Source organism: Aythya marila (assembly GCF_965140915.1).
Source record: "Aythya marila genome assembly, chromosome: 1".
Lineage (NCBI taxonomy): Eukaryota > Metazoa > Chordata > Aves > Anseriformes > Anatidae > Aythya > Aythya marila.
Window position 1 is genome coordinate 73,377,170 of NC_139042.1, and position 13,544 is coordinate 73,390,713.

Consider the following 13,544-nt stretch of genomic DNA (forward strand, 5'->3'; position numbering starts at 1 on the left):
AAAATACTATATACATAATTTATTCACTGAAAATGTAAGAGAAAGCAATGCATTTCGTGTCAGAATTGAAACTTTCAAAGCCTAACAGATTTATTTTTTCCATTTTTCTTTCATTCTTTTCTTCTTTCTTTCTTTCTTTCTTTCTTTCTTTCTTTCTTTCTTTCTTTCTTTCTTTCTTTCTTTCTTTCTTTCTTTCTTTCTTTCTTTCTTTCTTTCTTTCTTTCTTTTTCTTTCTTTCTTTCTTTCTTTTTCTTCCCTCCTTCCTTCCTTCCTTCCTTCCTTCCTTCCTTCCTTCTTTCCTTCCTTCCTTCCTTCCTTCCTTCCTTCCTTCCTTCCTTCCTTCCTTCCTTCCTTCCTCCCTTCCTTCCTTCCTTCCTTCCTTCCTTCCTTCCTTCCTTCCTTCCTTCCTTCCTTCCTTCCTTCCTTCCTTCCTTTCTTTTTCTCTTTCTCTTGATATCCTCTTGATCTCCTCTTTTTTTTTTTTTTTTTTTTTCCCTTTCTTTTCATCTCTCCTTGAAGTGAAAAGTTGAAGTGTGGTAAACATTCTTCCTATTTTTAACTCTGCTGGGACTAGATTTCACCCTGAAATGCCAGGAGCTTGTAAAGCATTTTAATTTTCAGCTTGTCAATCTGTGGAGGCCAAATGCCTAGTGTTAGAAAAAATAGTATTACTCAAAGTCAGAGAGGTTGAGTAATGCCAAGATGTGGAAGCTGGATTCTACTAAAGTTTCTGCCATTTAGTTACTACGTGAACTTGATTCTATGATTCTATGAACTGCAGTCTTCATGTGGTTCATAAACTTAAAGACCTAAACTGCACAAGAGCATTTAAGATTATATTTCCATATAAAACTATGTCTGTATCTGCACATCAACCTAGCTTTTTTTGTTTTGTTTTGTATGTGTTTTTGTCCTATGTTTAACACACGTAAACCTGTGACTTTCACAAATAAACAATTTGTCATACTGCAATTCTATTTTTATTTTATTTTATTTCATTTCATTTTTTATCATAGGGCTGTACAAAATGAGAACTTTGCATTGCAGTACTTATCACAAAATCACAGAATCACAGAACTATCTAGGTTGGAAGAGACCTCCAAGATCACCTAACCAACCTCTGACCTAACACTAACAAGTCCTCCACTAAAACACACCACTAAGCTCTACATCTAAATGTCTTTTAAAAACCTCCAGGGATGGTCAGCTTCTCACTCTGTCCTGCCAGCAGGCAGGCTAGGGGTGCAGCAGGAACTGGGAGGGGACAGACCCAGGACAGCTGATCCCAACTGGCCAAAGGGTGTTATTCCATACCATCTCATGTCATGTTAAACAATAGGTAGAGGTGGCTAGCTGGGATGGGGGAGCCGTCTACTCGGGGATAGGCTGGGCATCAGTCAGTGGGTGGTGAACAATTGTATTGTGCATCACTTATTCCGTACACATTAGTAGTAGCAGTACTATTGTTGTTATTATTTTTTTTTTACCTGTCTTAATAAGCTGTCTCTGTCTCAACCCACAGGCTTCATTTTCCTATTTCTCTCCTCCATCCCATACAGGGAGGGGGGAGGGTGAGCAAACGGCTTTGTGGTGCTTAGCTGCCAGCCGGGGGAAACCACCACAACAACAATGTAGTCATGTAACCAAATTAAAGCCAAAACTTTCAGCCCAGTTTTTGACCTAAATAGGGAGTGAGGATTCGGATCCTGTCATTTATACATAGTAGTTTATATGCAGCCAAAGTAAATACTGCAGTCAGAGGTCATGGTGCTAGATTTTGAAAAGTCCTACATAAAGAAGAGATCTCAGAAAAGAAAATTTAAATAACATTAATGTCAAGAAAAGTCATTCTGATTGCTATATTGTTTATCGGTCATGACTAGACAGATGAAAATCTATGACAGCAATTTTGCCTTTAAGGTCATTTTCTTTTTTCTTTTATTTATGTTAATTTATCTTATTTTAACAGGCTCTGTACTAATTTTCCTCACAGAATGACTAACAGAAATATGACCCTTAATGCACCTTTTGCAGCCAATTCATTAGGTCAACTCTAACTACTAAGCCCCTTGTCAGCCCCTTGTCAATTGCCCCTTCTCTTCCTTGTATCTGAAGAGGAGGTAAAGGAACATCTAGTTCAAGGAACACAAAAATCCGTTGTGCCAGACTAATAGGGGACTGGCTCTGAGCTTGGAGACTGCAACAGAATCATCTAGGTTGGAAGAGACCTCCAAGATCACCTAGTCCAGCCCCTGACCTAACACTAACAAGTCCTCCACTAAACCATATCACTAAGTTCTATATCTAAATGTCTTTTAAAGACCTCCAGGGATGGTGACTCAACCACTTCCCTGAGCAGCCTATTCCAATGCTTTAACAACCCTTTCGGTAAAGAAGTTCTTCCTAAGATCCAACCTAAAACTCCCCTGGTGCAACTTTAGCCCATTACCCTCGTCCTGTCACCAGGCACGTGGGAGAACAGACCAACCTCCACCTCGCTACAGCCTCCTTTAAGTATCTGTAAAGAGCAATAAGGTCACCCCTGAGCCTCCTTTTCTCCAGGCTGAACAAGCCCAGCTCCCTCAGCCGCTCCTCGTAAGACTTGTCCTCCAGGCCCCTCACTGGCTTCATTGCCCTTCTCTGGATTCTCTCGAGCGCCTCCCTGTCCTTCTTGTAGCGAGGGGCCCAAATCTAAATATAGTACTCGAGGTGCGGCCTCACCAGAGCCGAGTACAGGGGGGACAATCAGTTCCCTCATCCTGCTGGCCACACTGCTTCTTATACAAGCCAGGAAGCTGTTGGCCTTGGCCACCTGAGCACACTGCTGGCTCATATTCAGCCGACTATCAACCAATACTCCCAGGTCTTTCTCTGCCAGGCAGATTTCCAACCACTCATCTCCCAGTCTGTAGCTCTGCTTGGGGTTATTGCGCCCCAGGTGGAGGACCCGGCACTTGACCTTGTTGAACTTCATATAGTTGGCCTCAGCCTATCAGTGCAGCCTATCCAGATCCTCCTGCAGAGCCTTCCTACCCTCAAGCAGATTGACACACGCACCTAATTTGGTGTCATCTGCAAACTTACTGAGGGTGCACTCCATGCCCTCATCCAGATCATCCATAAAGATATTAAGTGGCCCTAGTACTGATCCCTGGCAGACTCCACTAGTGACCAGCCTCTGACTGGATTTAATTCCATTCACCACGACTCTTTTGGCCCGGCTACCCAGCCAGTTTCTACACCTCAAGAAAAACTCTTCATGGAATAATTATTTAGATTTTAAAAGATGATGTCATGATAAAGTGAGAGAGAAGGGAAGGAAAGTGTGGGAACATACGAATGCATTATTGACAGTCACAAGTTAAATGTTGAAATTTTATAATCATTTTCAGCCAGCTGTTTTTCTGGAGTCTCCTTTCTCTCTACCTGTCATGTCTGCTTCACAGAGACTGTTTTATGTTTACTCTTGTTGCTCTGTTGGTTGACCAAATGGAAAGATAAATGAAGTATTAAGAAAGCAAGAACAGCTGAGCCACTGGCTTCATCAGAGTGCTCTGGGACCATCTTCAGCTTTTGATAAGACTGCCACAGCTTGTGATTGCATCTCATAACTGTTTCTTAGTTACCACTCACAATCAAAATCAGAATAGAGGAATTGTGGGAAAACTAGATAATGACCTTGGCAAGTGTCTAGGAACAGAACTGAGGAATTATTTACAGCACTTGCCTTCAAGGGATAATTTGGCAATAGAACTACAAAGCAAGTCTGTGCGGGCAACACTGAAATTAGTAATAGACTTTTAAATATTAAAGCTCCCTAAATATAACTGCAGATGGAATAAGGGAGAACAACCTCTGGGACCTATCTTCCTCCTTAGCTGGCAACATTCAATTCTTTGTTTATTAACAAAAGACATCTTATTAAATTACATTAAGAGTTTGTAGCTTAGTGCAGGTGTCAGGCTGGCAGTGTTGTTAATACCCACTGTAGTCATGCATGCTGCTAGGAAAAGCCAGCCAATATTTTAGGACAAGTGACATGCATGTATTATCTCCTGGTGTTCTGAGAGTATTTAATTAAATTTAACAGTTGTAAAAAATGCCTTCATATATTTTATAATGTTCATGCACAGATAGGCAGATGGACAAACATTCTAGGATCACCCCTTCAAATCTGTATTCAAGAATGAGACGCAGCAAAGAATTGTGATGACAGTTTGGCTCCTCAGATTACAGGGAGCAATGCATTCACAACAGATATGTCACTTTCTCATAATTTCAGATGATGCTTCCTAATAATAAACTGATATTTTTGGTTGTTATTATATATATATATACACACATATATTTAGCAATTCAACGAGGAAAAGTATTAACCATCAATATCACCTAATGATAAATTGAATATTCAGCACAAATATCTCCAATATTCTGTTTTATAACTGATGTCCTCATCCACAGTTTGCCAATATGAAAAAGCTTAATGTTCAAATGTCATATTGTTTTTTGAATATGTCTTCCTCAGAAAAGTCACTCAGCAGCTAGTGTTTCAGTACAATTATTTTGAGTTCAGCAATGCCTGCATCCTGTGTCATACCAGATGATAGAACATGTGCAACATAGAGCATTGAATCTGAAACTGAGACAAATAAAAGGTACCGTAATGAGCATATACTGTAAAAGTATGTTCTGTTCAGGTTCAGTCTTTGTTATAGACTGTGAAGACACTAGAAAAGGATCATCAAGTTCCCATAAAAAATGTTCTTTTAAGTATGGCTGTAAGAATCATCCACTTCTGTCAAGATTATTAGCAACTCTACTGAACTCTACTGACCTTGTTCTGAAGAGTTTTACATCTTGGGGGGGGGGGGGGAGGGGAGGGGCAGAGAATTCTGGCTCCAATGAGGCAAAAATTAGCTGAAAGAAACTTATGTAGCTTTTTCATCAACCTTCATACTTTAGCCTAATCTTTGTTCAGGCACACATGCTAGAAAGTTATATGGATCACCAGACAGATCTATGGCAGTCAAAATTTGCTATTTCTGTCTACAGAAATCTATCTTTATCAGAATTTTCAAGAGAAAGTCCTTGCATCTTAGATTTTCTTTTGTTCACTTTCATGAAGAATCTCGCATTTTAACAGGGACAGGTGATTCTAAGAGCATCACGTCTCTTAGTTGACCAAAGAATCTATTTATTATAGGTGTTCCTTTTTTCTCCCTGTTCATTTTCCTTATGGGGCAGTTGTGATCTGTAATTATTTTCTCATTGTCTGTAATTGCTCAAAAGGTATCTAATATACACAACACAGACTGAGAGGATTTATTATTGTATCAAACTGGGTCACCTCATGTGTACTGCTGTTTAGTCACATGGTAAGACTATCTTTCTGGATGTAATCCAGTAACCCTCCTTGAGCACAATAGCTGTAAGTAGTAGATTGTGGAGAATATGGAAAGAAAGAACCTGCTATTACAGAGGTTTCTTCTTCACTGTTTTTTCATAACATTAACACAACCTACTCCTCTTTCCTCTTCCCTCACCCATATGTTTCTATTGCAAATCCTGTTGGGTTTAAATCCATTATTTCTTTAAAGAACTAATACCCACTTTCCTCTGCAGGGCTGTTGATTACTACCCAGAAGGACACTGAGATGGTGAGGTGAACATCATAAAGTGCTGCAGTGCCAGTCCCCAGCCTTCAAATTCTGCATTGTTACTAAGAATCATTGAAAATCACAACTAGGTCCCATGAAATTCATAATACTGACCTAAAATAAGGTATTTCTCCAGAAGGAATTTCTTCAATATTCAATGTTTATTTCCTGGATTTTCTAGTTTTTAGGTTAAATCCATTCAAATAGTGTTCATTTCCTTAACCTGGAGAAAATTCTAAACCACAATAAACTAACACAACTTCATTAATTTCAGCAATATTTCCAAAATATTCATTATTTATAAAGACAAAAACATGACATTCTGATATATATCAGATATAAATATTCTAATAAACTAAAAAATAGTGAAAGTTAATCATGACATCTGTATTTCCTGCACAACCTTCATTCAACTTTGCCTCATCTAGCTCTTCTAGTAATTTCATGTTTATACGGTGGTATTCTGAATATTGTCATTCATGTGTGAATATCAGGGATTCAAGTAAATTAAAAGCTCTTCCACAAACATTCATACAACAAAACAGCTGCACAAATGTCTGTGATGAAATTCAGATTGAACAGAGTACAAGGGTAGAGCTTAATTTCACAGCTCATTGAAGTCTTTGAGAGCCTTTACAGTGAAACCAATGGGTTTGTTCAGAGAGTGAAGTATTATACAAGAGTACTTAAATGTGTCCCAATGGTTGCAGAACTTTACTCACATTACAATAGTAATTAGGTAGACGTGACTTAGATTTGTGGAACAGCTAATTGAGGTTGTGGCTATAAACAAGATATCCTGGGATAACAAATTATTGTGTATTAGCAACAGCCTTTTTGCACATCCTCATCCTGAAGTAAACAAAAGGATGTGCAATGTGGTATATACCCTAAGTGAAATGAGGGCAAATTTGTTCTAGAATGACCAGAAGATAAATAACCTACACACATACCCTATTTCAGTTTTTTCCTTATCATCAGTTAACACATCAGACTTTTTTTACTCTACTGACATTTCCAGTTCTTGACCATATAGCTTAAAGAAGAAGCCTCAAAAAAAATAATAAAAATAATAATAATAAAAAATATACATATATATTATTGCTTGTATATCTTACCAACAATAACTTAGCATAACAAGTCTTCTTTTGTGTAAAACTGAATCTAGAGTGTTCTTATATCTCAGCATACCAGCAACTGATCCCATGTTCATTGTAATTATTCTCATTTTGAGCTTTCTATTTCCTGGATACCAAATATACTTGCCAGGGAAGGGAGTATGAGGAAGAATATCCTAAAAAGGGTATCTCAGAGACATTATTCCCTATGACAGAGGTAAAGAAAATATGCTAACCTAAGCGTTCTCATGGGACAGATAGTGCTTTAAGCATGCAAAAAAACGATCAACATATAGAAATATGAAGCAGATGGAGGATCTTGGACAAAATTTAAGTGCTACATCATATTGCTGTGAACCTGATATTTTACAATAGGAACATTAATAAAGTCTAGGCCTTTCTTTTTAAAGCATATTCCCAGAATTCAGTGATAGAAATATAAGAGATGCATGCTGTCATGTTTGTACCTAAAGAAAAACATCTCAAAATACCTTGCCTAAGAAAAAATCTTGTATGTACATTTCCTTCTGTGAATCTATGTTTTTATGCTTAAAATCTTTTTTTGGGGTCAGAGATGAAGCACACCTTAGATGAATATATGCATGCATGCATATATATATATTCATTCACATATATACACATATATGCATATTCATATCACACACAAATGTATAAAGCCAACTATTAATTGATAGAATAACTAAAATCTTAAAAGTCTAGTTCAAGAGTCATTACTAATACAAATCAAAGTATTACAGACAAAGGAAAGAAAGACCAATAAAACAATACTTCAATATAGAAAAATCTCAACAATACTAACAATACACTTAAAATTGTAACAGACACAATATTAGTTTTCTACCCCTTTTCCTCATGTTATGCATGTATTTTTCTTGCTCCTCTGGCTCCTCTTGTTGTATTCTAGTGTTAGGGTAGGTTTGACAGTTATGGGTCATAACATGTTGTGTTACAGACAATTTTTGGTATCTGAATTCCTTCACTGGGTGGAATATGATGTTCACATCAATAGTTTCTTTATTGTAGGGAGAAGATCATTTTGGGGATCATTTTGGGGATTATTTTGGTATGTTTGTTAGTACAGTTATGCCTTTCTCTTTCATCACTCATCTTCAGCTCACTGTTACATCCAAGCTGATTATATGTGGTGTCTTTTATGTGTGTTTTTAGATACTTTTTTTTTGTTTCCTTTGTTACCCCCAAAACAGTTTTGCTTGGCTCCAGGTCTGTATTTCTTTAGCTGACCGTGAGTCATTTACTTATATTTGGTGATCCCCAAAGGCACGACCTTACCCATGCAGGTACCTCTCCACTCTGCATCCTGTGTCTCTGCTTGTCGAGGCCCCCACTGTCATACCAGGACTGTTTTCCTCTTCACTGCATCAGTGTGTTAGAGTGGTAAATACCTCATTCTATGTAGAATAAGCAAGCAGAAGAATAACTGCTTACTGCTGCTATATGTATAAAACTGTGGTTGTACCTTTCAAAGATAAACAAGAGTAAAACATATGAGCCATAGGCACCTGATCAAGTAGAGAAATTGCTGTTACAGTTAAACCAAGTAAAACAAAGCTTCAGGCAGGTAAAGTAAGGTTCAGACAGGACAAAACTGACAAAATTCAGTCCGTGGGCCTTGTAAATTCAGTGCAAAGCATGTTACTAGTTATGGCAACACCATATTACAGGACCACATGGTAATAGTGCCTTGTATTTTAATCACTAAAGAAAAAAACTGACAACAGTGAAGGATGAATATTAAACTGTAGTACAGATAATGAGGAAACAGTATATTCTCAATTTAAGGAGTAGTCTGAACCCAGAAAATTCATATATGTTGGCAGCTGTCATGTGTCATGAAACTACTGTGACACAGTACCAATATTTTGGTAGAAGCATTATCTGCACCACAGTACTTCCCCAAGGAGCAGTGAATGGAGCAGAGAAGAGCTAGGCGAAAATTCGTAAGTACCAACACCTCTGTTTAAAGGGTGATTCACACCAAATATTTCACTGGGCTGGCAAGAGATAAGAAGGGGAGCAGTTTAAACAAATAAATAAATGAATAAATAAAAACAACATCGGGCCATAAAGAGGTATTCCCTCAGTCTCAGTTACACAAGGGTAGATCCACAGAGAGCACTCTCCAGATTTATTGCTGTTGTGAATAGCAAAAGACACCAGAAAACTCTGGAAACTACTGGAAAATCCATTTGCTTGTTCAAGTTGAGTGAATACTTCATTTTGACAGGAACATAGGGAAAGGGAAAACACTGTTATCAAGTAAGATAATGGTCTATATATTTTTTTTACTTATTCTGAATAATTATTAATATATTTATTTATATTAATATCTTTAATATCATTAAATAAATCACTAAATATCACTTAAATATCACTAATGATCTGAAGTTACTATAAAGTATAAATGAGATTGTTTAAAAAACACTAAATTCTTTCCACTAAATATTGTTTTTAATTTATAGAGATTTCTTTCTTCCTTCAAATTATTTATTATATTTCACAATTTGGATAGTTGTAGATTAGATTATTCCAAAGACTGGAACAACTGAAGAGCTCTTATGTGAGCAGGCTTTAATGAGATGGTGGTTAAGTGCTCTGTCCCTAGGGTTGGCTATTAATCATATAAGCAACTTCTAAATTAAGTTGGCAAATGCATGCAAAAAAACATACAATAATGACAACAACTGGAATTAGTAAACAAGAACACACAGTTACTTTCCCAGAACTTGAAAGAAAGTGTCTGCAGGGATCATAAATATTCAGATCAGAGTGTGTGTTTTTATGAATCTATCATTAAGCATTTATCTTAATATAGCTGCAATTTAATCCTATCACATGACTGTGCATGAAGAGCCTGTAATCTCAGATGAATTCATAAACTGATGAAACACTGTCCTTATGTTCTTCATACAGCACTGAAAGCTAACAAGACATGAAGAGAGGAGATGGGAAGGAGAATAACTGCCTGAAAGCAGAGGATTTGGACTAGGCACAAGAAGCAGCAATGGAAAAGAATAGATTGATAAGGCATCTGTATCTTGAGGAAAGAAATGGGAAAAACTTCACACAATAAATATCTGTAGGTTTTTGGACTGTCACAGCATTGTCTTTCTTGTCAATGGGTAGATAGATAAATAAACAAATAGACAGACAGAAATGGGAAAAGTGTTCCGCTTTTGAGAATTAAAAGATCATGGTGTGCTTACTCTTAACATTTGTTTTATTTTTGAGTGAGTAAAGCAAACAGTGTATAAAGCAGACAAAGCTGTTTATAAATATCCATTGTACAGGAACATTTACTGATTCTTTGGAAATAAGAGTTTTCAGGGTAAACTGGCTGCCATTACATGCAGACAGAAAATATTGATTTTACTGAAAGTGATTAACTTTGAGACAGTACAAATATTTTAAGACCATATAATTGGTACATTAAAATGAACTTTTTTTTTAAAACAAACAAACAAAAAAAAACAAAAAACAAACAAACAAACAAACAAAAAAAAACAAGCCAGGTACTTTACATTCTATCAAGAACACCAGCCTCACATTTTGTCTCAGTAACCATGCTATGTACCTGAAACACAAAACCAAAACTGGACTTACTGCCTGCCAGAAGTAAATCACCTCTTTGGAGCTGGAAGCAGGCTACTGTTGGCTAAACGGAAAGCTTCATCTTTTCTTAGAAGAGGCATCCAGAAAGTAATTCTCAAAAACTGAAAATTTCAAGGGAACTTTTAAAACATAAAACTTGGCCAAAAAAATATTCAAGAAATTATCTCAAGTTTACTTTGGTTGACTGGGCCTAATTACCTGGTTCTCCTGTAGGTGCCACATGATGGCACTCAAGGTAATCTGCCCTATGAGCTTGCCTGTTGCTAAAGTCAAACTGACAGGCCTGTAGTTTCCTGGTTCCTCCTTCTTGCCCTTCTTGTAGATGGGCATCACATCTGTTAGCCTCCAGTTGGCTGGCACCTTCCCTGATAACCAGGACTGCTGATAAATGATGAAAAGTTACTTGATAAGCACTTCTGCCAACTCCCTCGGTACTCTTGGGTGGATCCCATCCAGATGATACATGCATAAACTTGCATATATTTAAGTTGTCTAGTAGGTCACTAAACAATTTCTTGTGAATTATGAGGGATTCATTCTGCTTCCTGTCTCTATCTACCAGCTCAGGAGTCTGGGTACCCGGAGAAAAACAGGTCCTGCTGCTAAAGATTCACCACCTCTCCTTCCCACCTCCCTATCCCTTCTGAAGGGATATAGACATCCATTGCAGCACTCCAGTTGTGCAAACTATCCCACAAAGTTTCTGTGATGGCAACTATGTCATAGTTTTCACAGAGGGATAGATGAGAACACTACTTGTGCTCCTGATCCCTTTCCCAGTTGTCCCTGAAAGGGACCTTAAGCCTCTTTTGATTGTCTTTGGCCTCATCACTGCCTAGTTGAAAAAAACAAACCCAGGTACTAATCCAAGGACCAAACCAGGGCAGGAAGCTTTCTCTTCATGTTCCTAACCCAGGCCCAAGGGAGGCAGCAGACCTCCCTATGAAGTGGGTCTGGTCTGCATGTTGGGCCTTCAGAAGGGAGTATCCCACAACAACAACCCATCTTTTATTTTTGGTGGGAGCTGTTTTAATGCAGGGTGGAGGTTGACATGACCTCAGTGACACCTCTTAGCCAGATGTACTGTGCTCCTCAATATTATTGAGATCAGCCTTCAAAGCTTCATACCTATTATGCACAGGAACCTGGGAATGTGAGGAAGTATGTGAGCGGATCCACATGCTATGCTGGGCAGGGACTTTTTGCCCCTGCCTCTTTTCCACTAGGATAATATATTTAACTGAGTGGAGAGAGGATGAGGAGTCCTCCATATTGTGTGTCCCTTTAGCCTGTTGAGCTTGTCCCAAGGAAGGTAGGGAATGACTCCAGGAGTCTTATCTCCCTCTCTGACTCCTTGATACTCAGACTATTCACCTAGCAAGCTGATTTGATAGCGAGTTAATAACAAGCTGAATATGAGCCAGCAACATGCTGTGGAAGCTAGGAGGGCCAACTGTATCCTGGGGTACATCAAGCATGGTATTGCTAGTCAGTCAAGGGAAGTGGTTGTCCTGCTTTACTCTGCGCTGGTGTGGCCTCACCTCGAGTACTGTGTGCAATTCTAGACACCACAGTACAAAAAGGACATGAAACTGTTGGAGAGTGTCCAGACAAGGGCTACTAAGATGGTGAAGGGCGTAGAGGGGAAGATGTACAATGAGCAGCTGAGGTCACTATGCCTGTTCAGCCTGGAGAAGAGGAGGCTAAGGGAGACCTCATCGCAGTCTACAGCTTCCTCACGAGGGGGAGTGAAGGGGCAGGCACTGATCTATTCTCTTTAATGACCAGTGACAGGACCCGAGGGAATGGTGTCAGACTGCAACAGGGAAGGTTTGGGCTGGATATCAGGAAGAGGTTCTTCACCTAGAGGGTTGTCTCGCACTCGAGCAGGCTCCCCAGGGACGTAGTCACAGCACCAAGCCTGTCAGAGTTTAAGAAGCACTTGGACTATGCTCATAGTCATATGGTATGAATTTTTGGGTAGACATGTGTGGTGCCAGGAGTTGGACTCGGTCCTTGTGGGTCCCTTCCAACTTGGGATATTCTATGATTCTTTGATTCTCTGACCTCTACCCGGAGCTCTGTCACTAAGTGGAGGAGTGCCTCCATCTGGGTGTATCTCCCACAGGTGTGCTCACTCCTGCCAGCCTGTGCTTGCATAAGACCAGGGCACATATTGCAGCCTGATGCCTGGGTAGTAGCATGTTCCCTCAGAGCTCTGGGAAGCTGTATTTCCTGTGGGGGATGCCAAGCTCCAAGAGTCCATGGCCTTCTGCCTACTGGAAACCATTGCTCCCTGATCAAGCTGGCCAAGCTTCCACACTCTCTGTGCATGCCCTCCTGTGCAAACTGTCATGTAAATTACCACACCATGCTTTCTTTGTTTGCTCTGATCCCTGCACTTCTTGTTGCCATGCTCTGTAGGGGCTGCCTTTGAATGTGAAGGGTGGGGTGGCCACTCCTGGCTTGCTCAAGCCTTGTCAGCTGCTCTGATGTGGGCTGTCAGCCCCTGGTGGCTCTCTCAGTTGCTTCAAGGTGCCTCAGTGCAGGAAACCCCTTCATGCCACAATCCTCCATTCCGCTGCAAAATGTGTCTGCTCTGGAGCCAATCGTCTCTCTGAGAAGACGAACAGATTGAAGACAGTAAGTATCACGGGCACTGTGACAGAATGAGCAACCTGTGGTAGACAGGCACCATTTTGGCTCATAATCACCCCAGAGATGATTATCAAAGATGGTCTCTCAAAATAAAGAGAGAGGCTGCTGTGTTGCATGGCTCCATTTACAATAAATTCAGGTACATACTCTACACAGGTGTGTGGCATTTGTATTTGTTGTGGGCAGATCTGTAACACCCACTATCTACTATTGATGTCCACAGTAATATGACAGCTGAATAAGGGAGCATTTGGTCAGTGTATACAGAGCATGTTGTGGGTAGGTCAGAGTCAAACGTGAGCTGTGCTTGTACACTGGCTCTTTGTGCTTTCTGGGCACCAGGCAGACAGCTGGAGTTCCTGTTCCAGCAGAGGTACATAGGTTCCATAGAGGTACAATCCAAAACCCCTAGATGAATGATGCCATTCCCACATCATCCACAAATACCAAGAACTACTTG